The sequence below is a fragment of the Stegodyphus dumicola genome, chromosome 5 (assembly GCF_044657685.1).
Source record: "Stegodyphus dumicola isolate Sdum_Otavi_A_Nest chromosome 5, ASM4465768v1".
NCBI classification, from domain to species: Eukaryota; Metazoa; Arthropoda; class Arachnida; order Araneae; family Eresidae; genus Stegodyphus; species Stegodyphus dumicola.
Genome location: NC_140772.1, coordinates 27,422,596 through 27,437,600, shown reverse-complemented (window position 1 = coordinate 27,437,600; position 15,005 = coordinate 27,422,596). Strand labels below are relative to the sequence as shown.

General features: G+C 35.3%; 1 protein-coding gene across 2 annotated transcripts in view; it reads left to right on the top strand.

Annotated features, from left to right (window-relative positions):
• The window catches only part of LOC118182119 (carnitine O-palmitoyltransferase 1, liver isoform-like), a 114,920-nt gene that overhangs the window by 45,580 nt on the left and 54,335 nt on the right, over positions 1-15,005 (top strand). The window contains exon 1 of one of the 2 annotated variants that reach the window (XM_035351416.2): positions 238-383. The exons of the other annotated variant lie outside the window; for it this stretch is intronic. The gene's annotated coding sequence lies outside the window, so the exon portion shown is untranslated. Of the gene's footprint in view, positions 1-237; positions 384-15,005 lie in introns of those variants that run through there. 2 annotated transcript variants of the gene reach the window in all.

Sequence of the window (15,005 nt, the reverse complement as noted above, 5' to 3'; positions counted from 1 at the left end):
CTTAGTTTCCTGCAGCAGTTCGAGATATTAATGCGCTGCATTCTTTCCGTCAGAGAGAACATTCTACTGATTCTTTTATTTTGTAAACAAACATCACTACTTGCTTCTATTATGTAGATGTATGATAGTCTGCATATGACAAAGCATTTATTTATGTAAAATCTACGTAGTCTTAAAAAATAAGTTTAAAAAATATAAAAATTTTAATTCGAGGTCACTTGCAGTGAAGCGTTAGATTTATTTACCTACGTAGAAAACTACTCGAAGGAATGAAAAACTGGTTTAGAAATAGTTTCGTAACTTATCTCCGGGACCCATAAGCATGAAAACGCAAACTTGGACGATGGTTTAAAGAAGAGAGCAGCGGGAATATTTTCGTTCTGGTATGTACAGCTATTGCTGAAAATGTTTTCTTTTCAATGTTTTTACTTCATTCATTGTTTTTGTGCTATCTCAGTGCCTTATTTAGAAAACTGGAGGTCTGTATAAAGTTTATGACAGTAGTCATTTCCAGTTTTTATTTATTTTCTTTTTTTCCAGTATATGCCAGTGATGCAAATTACATTTCGCGTAAAATGCATTTCTTATAACGCATCTCCCGGGAAATAATTTTATGATTCGTTATTTTTCATTCTAAATTATTTACACAAAAAAGAACATTTCATCCTTTTGCGCATTTTGCTTTCATGCTTGCAATTTAGTATATGTTAAATAAAATATAAACCTTTTAAAATGGAATCGTGTTTTTCATTTTCCTTCTACGGAATAAAGGAAGTATTGTAATCGTAAAAAATTTCGGATATTATATTTGAAACAAGATATCCATTTTGACCGTTCTCGAATTCATTTGAATTATGTTTTTGCATGACATCTATACGTACGGACCGAATAAAGGACTCTTTTTACCAAAACGGATTATAAAGCGGATTTAAAATGGATTCAGAAGAAACTTTTCGCGACGTTTGTACGTACGTACGTGTGCATCTTGCATAACTCAAAAACGAGTAAATTGATTCAGAAAAGATTTTTTCGTGACGTCTGTACGTACGTATGTACGTATGTATACGTTTCACATAACTCAAAAACAGTTAGCCTCAGAACGGAAGCACTTTGTATATGGAACTGATATAATATGTAGATATGCACCTCCCTTTTTGGTTGCAAACGGCCACACCAAAGGTATATAAATATATGTATAATTACAAACTGTGAAAAATTAGTTCTAAATTTCTTAAGTATATATATATATATATATATATATATATATATACCCACTCTGTTACCCGATGTTAGTAAATTGCGCAGTTTTTGCTTTAAAAGTGATGGAATTATATTGTTCTTATGTCCCGATTAAGGTTTTTAACCTACAATTATAATTATTGCATGCAATAATTGTAGAATTATTAACATTTTAAAAGTGCCACTAAGCCTAACGAGACCACCATTTGTCTACATTTGAAATTCTTAGTAGAACGGTGAATTAAGGCAGCCGGCGCCCCAACTTCAGCGTGTTTTCGCCCAGTGGGATCAAAAGTTAACTTTCAATCACGTGCACCGAAAATAATGTCTTTCTGCCCGTTGGCCGAATTGCTTGTTTTGGCGTACAAATGTAAAACTTGTTTTTAAAACTGTTTTTAACTATATTTGGTGTTACAGGTTTTTTTAAATTTATTATTATTATTATTATTTATTATTATTATTATTTTGCAATTTTTAATGAAGACGTTTTGAATTTTAATGTATTTTTGCCTGTCTGCAAAGTGAGAATTGAAATAATTGAATGAGAAATATATCTCTAATGAAATGTGAGGAATTAAGTTTAAATGAAATGCAGCAAAGGATATGTATAATTTAATAAGTCGTGCAACGAACTGTAATGCAACATGTGATGTCCACAACAAAATTTTTTTAACTGGTTTTGGTTTAATCATGATGTTAGGTCAACCATGGATGTTGCATCCGGTATAACCCCGGTAATTGAGTACAAATAGACTTCATTATAAGTAATGAATTTAAATCGTTATGCGAAATTTTCTGGGTATTTACGTATTGTCGCAACCACCTTAGTAGAAGTCGCCAAATTCTGTAACCATATGCATAACAGTTCTTCAGGTAGCCATATTCAGGTAGCCTCACCGAATCAGCTTTTATTTTTCTGTAAATTCGCCTAACTACATGAAGGTGGATGCACTAATACGGAAGTACCATTTTCTGTTCTGTGTTCCTACAGCAAATAATTTAATGCTTTTGGTGCTAAAAGACTTTATGAAAAAGGAAATAACGAAATTTAAGTTTTTACACTGATAATTTTTTTTTAATGAGTAACTACTAACAGGTGATTTCAATGACCCATCGAATATTAATAAGAATGACTACTACGTTTTCAAAAGTTTGCGCTAAAGCCTTGTATTTATAACTGCAAACAACTGTAAGTTCTGTTACTTAGAAGGAAGGCTTTTGTCAAGATATGCTCATGTCATACGTGGGGAAAAACTACGAAAACTTCAAAGAATCGACTCTTTCAACAGCCGAATCCTAGCTTCAAAGAACTATCTTCATTAGTGTTTAAATGTCGTTTTATTAATCTCCAGTTTATTATACATATGCATCTGTTGTTGTGCTCAATCTCACTTTTCTGACCTAATCAGAGAAAGCCCACGAATTTTATCGTGGCGAGGAGTACACGATTGCATCTGTCATTGACAAGCAGCCATATATCCGTCTTCAACATTGTAGAGACGTTAGGTAGTTGGAAAAGCCGGAGAGATGAAATATTAGCAAACGCCTTCGCCGGGAATCGAACCACGGACCTCTGGTATACCGGCCCAGCGTGCAGAACCACTACACCATGAAGGCACGCTAGGAAGGTGGGAGAAATACCTCATATACTCCCCCTTTTAAAGGGCGACTGGGACTTTTAGGGGACACAATCGCCAATTTTGGGTGCGGAGAATCATCATCCATAACCCTTTTAGTTCGGGCGCCACTGTAGAGACATTAAGATTTTTCTGGAGGGCGGAGAAATGAAAAATGAGCAAACGCCTTCGCCGGGAATCGAACCATGGACCTCTGGTTAGGTTATTTAATTACGGCAAAGCCTAGAAGGCTATCTGCCTAAGGGGAGGGATGCCTTCGTGGAGGACTTTCTAAATGGAACTGTCTCGTATACACGTTACACATGGGGAAAATCACGAAAACACCCATGCAGCCAGCCCGTTCGCGGGATTCGAATCTCGGATCGAACTACCAGTGTTCAGTGTACTTTACCGCTCGGCCGCTGGTGGGCCCCACGGACCTCTGGAATACCGGCCCATGGTGCAGAACCACTACACCACGAAGACATGCTAGGAAGGCGGGAGAAATACCTTATAACAAAATGTTCTTAACCGCATAGCTTCATTAATTTATGAGCGAGTTTTTTTCACTTTTTCAGCTCTGAAGTTTGATTATACTTCATATAAATAGATTCCTCCTCTCTTCCTTGCAAAATATCGGTATACTGAAAATGCTGACCTTAAGAAACTACTAAATGAAACGTAGAAAAAGTTACTGTTCATAAGTCAAAAAGAGGTCAGTGTTGTACAATAAGAAGTGACATTTTGATCGAAATGGTGGATAATGTGTGGATTCTGATCACTGGTGAAACAGGTGCCGTCTAGAAAAGCTAGAAACTGCATAAAGGACCGTACAACTAAACACTATTTTTAACGTATATCCATAGGCAGTACCTATTGATCTCCTTTCGAAAGATATGGTGAAATACAGACGAAATACTTGCCCCTTTACTGATGAAATCTTAAATCTGAGAGGCATAATCAAGGTCTTCTAATATTCTATGATTCTAGAACTTGAGGCGCCGAAGGATTCTCGAACTTTCCTTCTGAAACAGACTTTTGCGTAATGCAGCTGAAGCAACTTTCATGGGCTTTATTTCGAATTCGAATGTTCTGCTAACCTGCTTGGCCTCAAACGAGTTTTTTGGACGGCATCTGGGAGGAAACTTCTGGAAATATTGTAAAGATCTTTAGAAATAGGTTTTTCCCGTCCATTTATATTTCAATTAAAATTAATATGCAGGACAGACTACTTCGCTTGTCCATAATTTTGTATGTTGTTAGCTTTCTAATGCTGGCTTAGGTATTTTATAAAGTAATCTTTTATTTTCTTTTACATTTTTCCCAAGGAAAAGTGCAGTCAACTTCCGATTTAGCAGGTTTATGCGGAAGACTCCCATGGTTAGTTCAAGTATAGTTACAAAACACAAGTAAAAATGAATAAACCGTATTATAATTAGAGGGAAAATGCTATTAACAATTTATCTGTATTTCCGAACAATTCAAGTTTGGATCGTTTGGTCACGTAAATTAAATCGGTATTCAAAACAAAATACCTGCGGCAAAAAACGGAAGAATAACCATTACTAGAAATGAAAAAATTGAGTTAAAAATAGCATTAACGAGTTATATTTAGAAAAGAACTTGAGAACAAACAAAACAAACTTTGCATTGAATTCAAAATTGCGTCAGATGTCAGAGCTTTTTGTTTCTTTATTGCAGAATGATCATATACTGCGGATTATGTATAATTAAATTACATACTGTTGCGGATAAAAATTTTAATACAATTAGTTCTTTCTACTTTCATTGCTATTATTCTAGGCACTTTTATTTTCTTTTTTGTATTTTCCGTAAACACGTTTGTTTTACGGTGTTTTTTGATAGTAAGTTCCCTATCGTTCCGCAATAAAAAAAGAAAAAAAAAATTAGACGGATATCGGTTAATCAGTAACCGGTAAATGAACATTGATTATAAAAGAAAATTCGTTTAACTTTTATAGCAAAATATTTTATTAATATTCGCACTTAACTGATATAATCGTTACAAGGTCGTATCAAAACTAGATTTCTTAGCTACTGAAATGCATAAGAATTAGTTTTTCAAGGCTTGAATTTTCAAAAAAATTTTATGAGCATTTTATGGACAATGAAAACTTCCACTGATACCAATTGGCTTGGCTAAATAGCTGTCTTTTTTTGTACGAAGCAAAAGTATTTCAGAGAAAGTTCATTGCCGATGTTTATGATGAGGAAAGTTTGGTTTGGTTTAGTTTATTATGGCAAAGCACACTAGGGCTATCTGCATTAAGGCGATGCATGCCTTCGTGGAGTACTTTCTAAAAGGAACTGGTTCGTATACACGTTAGACAAGATAAAAACCCTCAGAACGCCCATGCAGCCTGTCCGTTTGCCTGGATTCGAATCCAGGCGAGAATGGATGCTGTCCTGCTGCCCAATCGGGAAAGTGGTTAGTAACTCTGGCTGCCGTACCAAAGAGCCCAGGTTTGAAGCCCGGAGAAGGCATGGATGTTTGTAAATGTATCGTGTCTATGCGGATGTGGGCACTCAAAATATGCGGCGAGTTGAAAATTCTCTCGAGAAGTTGGTGAGTAAGAGGGCTGGGAGACACACTTACCCGTCTCTCCTTCAAAATTGGGGACGTAACTCTTGCCAACGACAGGCACAATGTTGCCTCCTTGCCACCATGAATTTCGCGGGCTTGCTCTGTTATCGGACAAGCAAGATTAGTCACAACACAAAAATAGATTCTGATTTTTATATTATAATAACCCAAGCATCAGTTTCGGTAAAAAATACCGAAAGTATTTATTCATTTTTATATAAATATACTTTTCTTACATTTTTGTTAACTATTTTTCTGTTCTTATCTGTCTATTTTTAAACACTTTAGAATAAAATTTTTATATAGCCCTTATATATATATATACTAGAAAGCCTGGCGGTCATACGAAATGACCGCTGTTCTAGATATTATAAACTGTAATTAAAATGATTTGTGCAAAGGTGTCTGCTAATTTAAACTGAATTAACCAGGCCAGGCGGCGAGGACGCCCCTTTGTTTACTGCCCCACGGGGTTTTCCCCCTTCTACTTGCTTAATTGTTTAAAGTAGAGTACAATGAAGGAAACCACTGGCGGTACATTTCTTAAGAGCCCACAGCTAGCTCAGTCAATAAAGGTGATTTAAATAATGAAATGTTAATTCACATGTCAAAGATCTCTTCGTACGCAACATTTCCTGTGTAGATCTTTCCATCATTTTTAAGCTCGCCTTGCAGAGGACCATGCAATATTTTTAATTTTACGTCCGTTCTTTCACGAACTCTTGAACAGGCAACGTAAAGTTGACCGTGTCCAAATACAGGCTCAGGTAAAAAAATGCCAACCCGCTTAAGCGTTTGGCCCTGAGACTTATTGATTGTCATAGCAAAGGCAAGTTTTACAGGAAACTGTCTACGTCTCAAAGGCAACCCTGTGCCGTGGCAACTTCACCCCATTGGCTAGTGCATTTACGCAAGCAATCAAAAAACTGTCGGCGACAAACAGACACTTAAGCCGCATATATATATATATATATATATGGAGTAAAGTAACATCATCTCCTCCGAAAAGGCTGGCTCCCGGGCGTAGCGAAGCACACCGTTGGATTCCGCAAGTCCGTGGCACTCCATTTTGACCATTCGCATCTTCTTGGGACTTATTAGCCGAGATATTAATTAAAAACTATTTTTCCCCAACGTTTTCCCTACATTTTCCACTTTCTTTCTTGGGTTTTCCCTATTACAGGGATTTGGCTACGTGCAAAATTCTTTTTTCTCGAATATCTACGGAACGGCACCGAGTTGAAATTCGAGACGCGTATCCTCGGATTCCAAAAAATTCTCCGAATCTATGGATACCGTTCTCATCTTCGTACGACTTTAGTCTGCCGAGATATTAATTAAAAACTGCGGAAACGTTAATTTCCGCGCTCATTTTTCCGAGTGACAACAATAAACTATCGGCGACACACACTTTTGCCACTTATATATATAAAGAAGATATATAGATTTTTATATAGCCCTTGTACAGCTAAAATTTCAGCTGATGAAATATTTATTATGTTTAAACATTCCTTATGTTTATAAGCAAAGTTCGCAGTTATACTTTTAAAAGGCCAGCTACATGTCTAATAACTAATGTTGATTAACAGAGCATATATCACCAGATCTGCAGGGAAGTTTTGTTTTGATTTCCTTTTTTCGTTTTGTTATAGTATTCACCCTGTAAAGTTGTTATAACAATTATTAAAAATATAGTATATTACATACAGTTACCCTCGAATACTAAGAATTGGCAAATTTTCCCTAGTAAAAGCTTTTATAATAATTATTAAAAATACAGTATATTACATACAGTTACTCTTGAATAATAGGAATTGGTAAATTTCACCCGATAAACGTTAGTTATAAATTAAAGTAAATGAAATGTATTTAATGTAATGAAAGTATTAAAATGCTTCGCGTTTTGGTGTTCAATTAATTTATTGGGGGGGGGGGCAATCTAACGACAAGCTAAATATTTCATATTCAGTTCTTCCCGAATAATTTTATGTATAACTCCAAATCCTATGCTAAGTTCCTTCTGTATCATTTGGTAGGTAGAGAGATTGATTAATATTTTTTGTACAGCTGATACATTTATACATAACTGGGATTACAAATTGACAAAGGTCTTCCCGTGTGTTCTTCATCCAGGGAAGAATTTCGACATCTACCAGATTCTGTAAACCATCTAAATACAGTAGTACGACATGGAGCTTCATTTCCACATGTTAATTGGACTCAGTTTCTCTTAGAAAGTCCTCCACGAAGGCATCCCTCCTCTTAGGCAGATAGCCCTAATGTGCTTTGCCATAATTAAAGAAACCGAACCAAACCGCATGTTAATTGTAGATGTTGAAAGCATTCTGTTGATTTAGCCTCACTTTAAAATCATATGCTGTCGATTCAGCTCCATTTTTTTTCTTCCAAAATTTATTCTACGATGCATAAATTGCAATGATTGCCACTTATTATGTTCTGCGGACATTCTTCTTCTCCTTCAATGGCTCGATAGCCGTGGGTGGGCCCTGGCCTTCTCCAAGCATTTCTACTTTTGGCAACTCCTTTCCAGTTTTTAACCTTTAAAATATTACGATCTTTTTCGACACAATAAATCCATCTTAGCGGGGGTCTTAGCGGCGGTCTATTTCCCATGGGCCTTATCCCTGCGGACATTTAAGAGTTTAAATTTACACATCTAATAAGTAATTTTCTTTTAGCGTATATTGTCTGTCTCTGTCTCAAAAAATTCAGAGTTGCTTTGTAGAGTCATTAGGATTTTTTTGGAAGCAGGAAAGATGAAAAATTAACAACCGCCTTCGCAGGGAATCGAACGACAGACCTCTGGAATACCGGCCCAGCGTGCTACCGTTACACCACGAAGGCACGCTAGGGAAGTGGGAGAAATACCTTATATACTCCCACTCCCTTTTTTAAAGGGCGACTAGGGTTTTAGGGGACCTAATCGCCAAATCCTGGGTGCGGATAATCATCATCCACAACCCTTTTAGTTCGGGCGCCACTTGTAGTGTCATTAGGATTTTTTTTGGAAGCAGGAAAGATGAAAAATTAACAACCGCCTTCGCCGGGAATCGAACCACGGACCTCTGGAATACCGGCCCAGCGTGCTACCGTTACACAAAGAAGGCACGCTAAGGAACTGAGAGAAATACCTTATATACTCCCCTTTTTAAAGGGCGACTAGGGTTTTAGGGGACCTAGTCGCCAAATCCTGGGTGTGGAGAATCATCATCCACAACCATTTTAGTTCGGGCGCCACTTGTACTGTCATTAGGATTTTTTTTTGGAAGCAGGAAAGATGAAAAATTAATAATCGCCTTCGCCGGGAATCGAACCACGGACCTCTGGAATACCGGCGGCCCAGCGTGCTACCGTTACACCGCGAAGGCACGCTAGGGAAGTGGGAGAAATACCTTATAACCTATGTATTTGCTGAACAAATTAAACCCCGTATAGTTTGTAGGGTCCACTTGCTTATCTCCTATGTGGGACTACACAGGAGAAGGGTTAAAAGTAGCCTTTAAACTCTTTAAAATTTGCAGTGCGTCAACTCGACGCTTACACATTACGTCTCCCTTGGGCGGTAACTGAAATCACAGAACTAAACTAAAAATTCGAAAATATTCACAAATAGAAGAAATTAAGCTACAGGGCTCAGATATTCCTGTTTTTTAAACCCGCGACGAAACTAGTAGCAGCTAAGTCAATACAGTTATGCCACGTAAAACTAGCAATTACTCCGGAAGTACTTGAAGCTTACTCTAGAAAGGTGACGGCTCTAACTTTCCTTCTGGAACCCGGTATTTAAACTTATTCTTCTCCAAGTAGAATTTGCATTCCTTCACGCGCGCTACCAAACTTAAATTTTCTGGCGTTGACAATTAGAGGAATGAAGGCTTTTAGGAAAGTTTAAAATTAAACTTTAACTTGTTAGTTAAAATAAATATAAATCCCTACAAGTTCAATAATGTCATTAACATGTGGAGGACGATAACTCTTCCCATTTGGGTTTGGTCAACTAGGTCTTGTAATTCTCTCAAGTTGCCTTTTTCAGTGTGGTAGAATATAAGGAATTATTACCTTATCTCCTACGTATTCTCGTGTTCTTAGGGGTTAGCAAGTCTACTAATGGAAGACCTCTGGATGGAATCTCGGCGAGGGAGCAGTTGATTTTTCGTGTTTCCTTCTAACTATGCTACAAACCATTAGGAAGGAAACTATGCAACGTACCATTTAGAAATTTGCATGTGAAAGCTTTCCTAAGAGCTATATTTAATAGTACGGTAAGACCCCGCTTAACGCGGGGGATACGTTCCATCGAAGTAGAGCGTAATGCGAAACAGCGCTAAGCGAGGCTATCTTAACATGTAAATAATGGGGTTAGGGGAAGACGGATAAAAAAATGGTTAGGCATTAAATTTAATAATGTTTTTTTAATAAAAATAAAATCAAACATTTATTTCTTACAAAAATAAAAACAATATAAACGCATATACTTTTAAAAATAAATAAAATTCAGTCAGATCATTCAGTCTATTCTGGGTTTCCAATTTTCTGCCTTTTTGTTAAGAAGGCATTATGATAGATTGGCTTAATGGCATATTGCGTTCAATTTCGTCGTCAATCCATATAGACAGTCGTTTTTCCATTTCCTCTATAATGTTATTTCTAGAACGGGTAATTCTAGTTGCAGTTGCCGATGACAGTATTTTTTCTTTATTCTTAAGAATTGTCCTTATTGTTGAAGTTGCCAAAATCAATGCAGCGCTAATTTGAGATTGACGTTCACCAGAATCTAATCTTCTAATCACTTGCATTTGAGTTTCCAGTGAAATGCTTTTTCTGGTTGCTTTCTTTTCTTGTCTTTTATTATCACCCATGATAAAAACTAAAGATCATAATATTTGTCACTGTATTAATCGTTATAGTATTATATATCAAATTTACAATAATGTCAACAAATGTTGTTTCAAATGATAAAAAGCAAGAAACACAACTACACTGTTTCGGATATGTTATTTGGAAACCTAGCGCTGCGCACAATTTCGGAGAATCCTCGGGTTGAAATAAAAGAGCGCTAAACCGAAACAGCGCTAAACGAAACAGCGTTAAGCGGGGTCTTACTGTATCTGCATGTGGTCTCCCTAAATTTAGATTTATGATATCTTGCGTAATTTTGATTATAGAAGAGGAGGTACTTTTTTGTTTCCGTAATTCTGATGCGATTAGAAAAAAATATCCTTCTTTTTTGGCAAATCCCACCTTCCAGATCCTCTATAAAAAAATTAAGTTTTGAGTGATCTTAGTAAAAGATGACGAAAAATATCATAGTCTGGAATCCTAGTTTATTCTTGAACCATGGAGCTACCAACAAATATTCAAGACATAATCAGACGGATAAGTAAACGCTTTGAAACATTTTGAATAATTCTAAATTCTAACTTTCTAAATTCAGATTAGATATAAAACTGATACTGCGTTTTTGAAATAAACCCTGGGATGTTGGTGTTGAGAAAGTAAATGATCTTTTGGCCTGTTCGCTTGTCATATTAAAGGGTGTGGAGGCAAAACACAGGATGTGGAGCCCACAAGTGTTCTCGCACATCTTATCACTGGAGGGCTTATAAAAACATAATGGATCGAATGCCATGTGTTGGGGCAAGATAAATAAACTTATCTCGTTATGAAAAAAAAACTGAAATACCTCAGTGAAGTGTCTGTTGACTGATAATATTGTGAACTCACGTGTTTCTGATTTTTTTTTTTTTTTTTACTTTAAAAAAAAATACTTAGTCATTCTTCTTGAATGTATAAAGCAGATGATTCAATCTTCAGCGTTAGATGAATATTAAGTCGATGATAACAGAATAAAGGAGATAAATAATGAAAAATTTAATAATAGCAATTGTGTGCGATAATAATAATAATAGTATTTTTAATATAATATATGTAGATAATGAGTCTATCGAACATAAATTTTCGAAGAAGCAGAAGATGCTGTCGAATGATTAGTTTAGTTAATTTCGTAGATATTTCAGTTATAGCCCTCCCCAAGAAAATGTAATCTGAATTTCATATTAAAATTTCAGTTTAATTCATGAAACAGATCCTTTAAAGAAAACAAAAATGAGATCTAAAGCATTTTTCTTCCTGCAGTTTTTTACGTTTTTAGCCCATAGAGGCAATTTGCCCAGAAGAGCTATTAATTTCGTTTTGGCATTTTGCGTTGGTTCACTGTAAAAAGCGTTTCACTTTTCAAATTATTGCCAGCAAATATTAGACCCCTGCATTATATTTAAATAAATTAAATAATGAAGACTCTGCCTGAATGTATGTATGTTTCTCGCACTGTGAAAAAACAATGCTGCCTAGACGCATCAAATTTTGAATAACATAATCCTCCATCCGGACATGGGCACCTGGAAGCTCGAATTTCAAATTTTACATGTCCTATTTTGTAACACTTTAATGAATTTTGGATTAACGAATTCAACGATTCCAAAGCGAATAATGGCAACACTGTAGGGGAAAAACATTTCTCTCTCCATCGCGCGAGACTGTGTATCGAAAATTCTAAAGATATGCTGTTTTTAAATTATTTTATGATATTGCTGTTGAATTGAATTTTATGGTTTAAGTGCAAAGAATTGATATTTAATAAACAAAGGTAATGCACAGAACGTTAAAAAAAGACCTTTTGGGCGTAATATAAAATCTGAAAGCCTTCAGATTTTTTTTTTTTTTTTTTTATTCTACAGTTAAAAAAAATTACAGTTGAAGATAAAAAGAATAAATTGGTACCACTGAGAATCATCACAATATTATTAAGATACAAAGTCACCTCCCGATTTAGCCGGGGAATATTGAGGATAACAACCGCGATTAGTTCAGAATTGCGGTTAATGCGATGGCAATTAAGAAGGCACCAGGAAAGAGAAAGAACGTATTTCATAGTTATCATAAAAATGCTATTAACAATTAACCTGCATCTTCAAGCCATTTAATCTAGAGAAAATGTTGCGTAAATTAATTCAGTATTCAAAACAGGAAGAGCAGCTGGTAATAACGAAAAAATAAACATTATTGGAAATGATGAAACAAAGTTATAAATGGCATTAAAAAACAATAATTTCTTTATTTCTTACTATAACTTGATGGCTTTTCGATTCTAATAAAGTAGTCTGCAGCCTTAGAGAAAAATTACTAGATATTATCTTCATTAGGGATTGTAAATGCTTGTGGGTAAATCGGATTACTTTCCTATTAATTTTCAGCTGTAAAAAGAGCTCGTCACATATAAATAAATGTATTTCCAAATAAAACGAATATTTTTCAATTTCGTAAAACCGGTCAAAAACTTTGTAACTAATCTGAGTTCTTTTTTAAGAAGTATGAATAAAAGTTAATAAAATCTGTACTTTCAAATCTTTAAAAAAGATTTGTATCAGATTGCAAATTAATTAGCTTCAGACTTATTGATGCGCTATTCATGTTCGTTCTTAATGTAAGTAAAAGTAATATAAACTCGGATTTAAAATAATTGGATAATAATAAATAATAAAATAAATAATAATAAAATAAACTCGGATTTAAGTCTTGAATTCTTTGTTACACCGTACTTGCAACAAATACAGAAGTGAACTATCTTCTTGAGCACTAAAATTGCTTCGGGAGCCACCAGTGTGAAACCATTGAGTTAGAATATTTTGATTTTTATTGTACATTGTTCATACGTTCTGTGTCAAGTAAGATTAAATTACATACTTTTGATTATAAAAACAACTCCTGAATACTGCTATCACTGGTGTCAGCCTGCTCACTTTTCCTTTCTGTATTTCCCGTAGACAATTTTGTTTTACGCTGATGGTCTGTGACAGTAATTTTTCCATCATTTTATACTAAACAGCTTTTTCTTTTTACATAGGGTCCTCAATCCGGTTAATCCATCTTCTATTAGTAGGAGTTGACTATATGTATTGCTCAAGTCACATTCATCAGGAGTACATTTTATTATTTGGAAGGATAACTATGTATTTACTAGCAACGTATCTTGTAGGAAATATCTCCCTTGTTCAATTTTGACACTCTAACGTGCATTCACCGCCCGATAGCGTACTACATGCAAGGCTGTTAACATACTTTTTTTAAGGTTTTCAACATATGTTTTCTGTGCATTAGATGACATAGTCGACTGTTGGAATGTTTATTGCAGCATTCACAATGTATGGCATGAAGGCTGCTCCATTCATTGACCGTAGAAAGTACGTACTTTGTAGACTGTTGTATATGATTTATTAGATAAATCACTTCAGTTTCATAACACTTGTAAGATCTTATGAAGCTGAAGTGGCTGCAGCTAATTATAATCATATCGCAACCTTCTTCGTATTTTGAGATAACGCAATTGTTTTTATTTTTTTTTTAGTGAGAATAATATCGTTTTCTTTCATTAGCTTCTGATATATTAACAGCTACTTGTTGAATATTTTTTTACTCAAACAATAAACATTGATTAGCGGGGGTAGATTAGCTTGACTACGAATTAGCCGAACTCTATCTGAAAACAAAAGCAAAACTGTTTACTGCGGAGTGGTTGAGAAACTGTTATCCCAAATTATCAACATAAAACAAAATAATCTTCAAAAAGTGTAAAACGAAATAGAAAAATGAGTGCGATTACAACAATAATAACAAATGGCGTCATATCATTTGAGTTTTGTTTTTATATATAACAATATAATTTAATTATCGTAATTCAAATATAAGATTATTGTGCTATTAGGTATTTCTCCCGCCTTCTTAACGAGACTTCGTGGTGTAGTGGTCTGCACGCTCAGCGCGTAATTGAGAGGTCCGCGGTTCGATTCCCTTAGGTGTGGCTAATTTTTCATCTTTTCCGCTTCCAAAAAATATCTAATGTCTCTACAGGGGCTCCCGAACTGAAAGGGTGTTAGATGATGATTTTCCTCACCCAGGATTTGGCGATTGGGCTCCCTAAAAACCCCAGTCGCCCTTTAAAAGGGAGAGTATATAAGGTATATACAGTAAGACCCCGCTTAACGCGGGGGGATACGTTCCATCGAAGTAGAGCGTAATGCGAAACAGCGCTAAGCGAGGCTATCTTAACATGTAAATAATGGGGTTAGGAGAAGACGGATAAAAAATGGTTAGGCATTAAATTTAATAATGTTTTTTTAATAAAAATAAAATCAAACATTTATTTCTTACAAAAATAAAAACAATATAAACGCATATACTTTTAAAAAGAAATAAAATTCTCAGTCAGATCATTCAGTCTATTCTGGGTTTCCAATTTTCTGCCTTTTTGTGAAGAAGGCATTATGATAGATTGGCTTAATGGCATATTGCGTTCAATTTCGTCGTCAATCCATATAGACAGTCGTTTTCCCATTTCCTCTATAATGTTATTTCTAGAACGGGTAATTCTAGTTGCAGTTGCCGATGACAGTATTTTTTCTTTATTCTTAAGAATTGTCCTTATTGTTGAAGTTGCCAAAATCAATGCAGCGCTAATTTGAGATTGA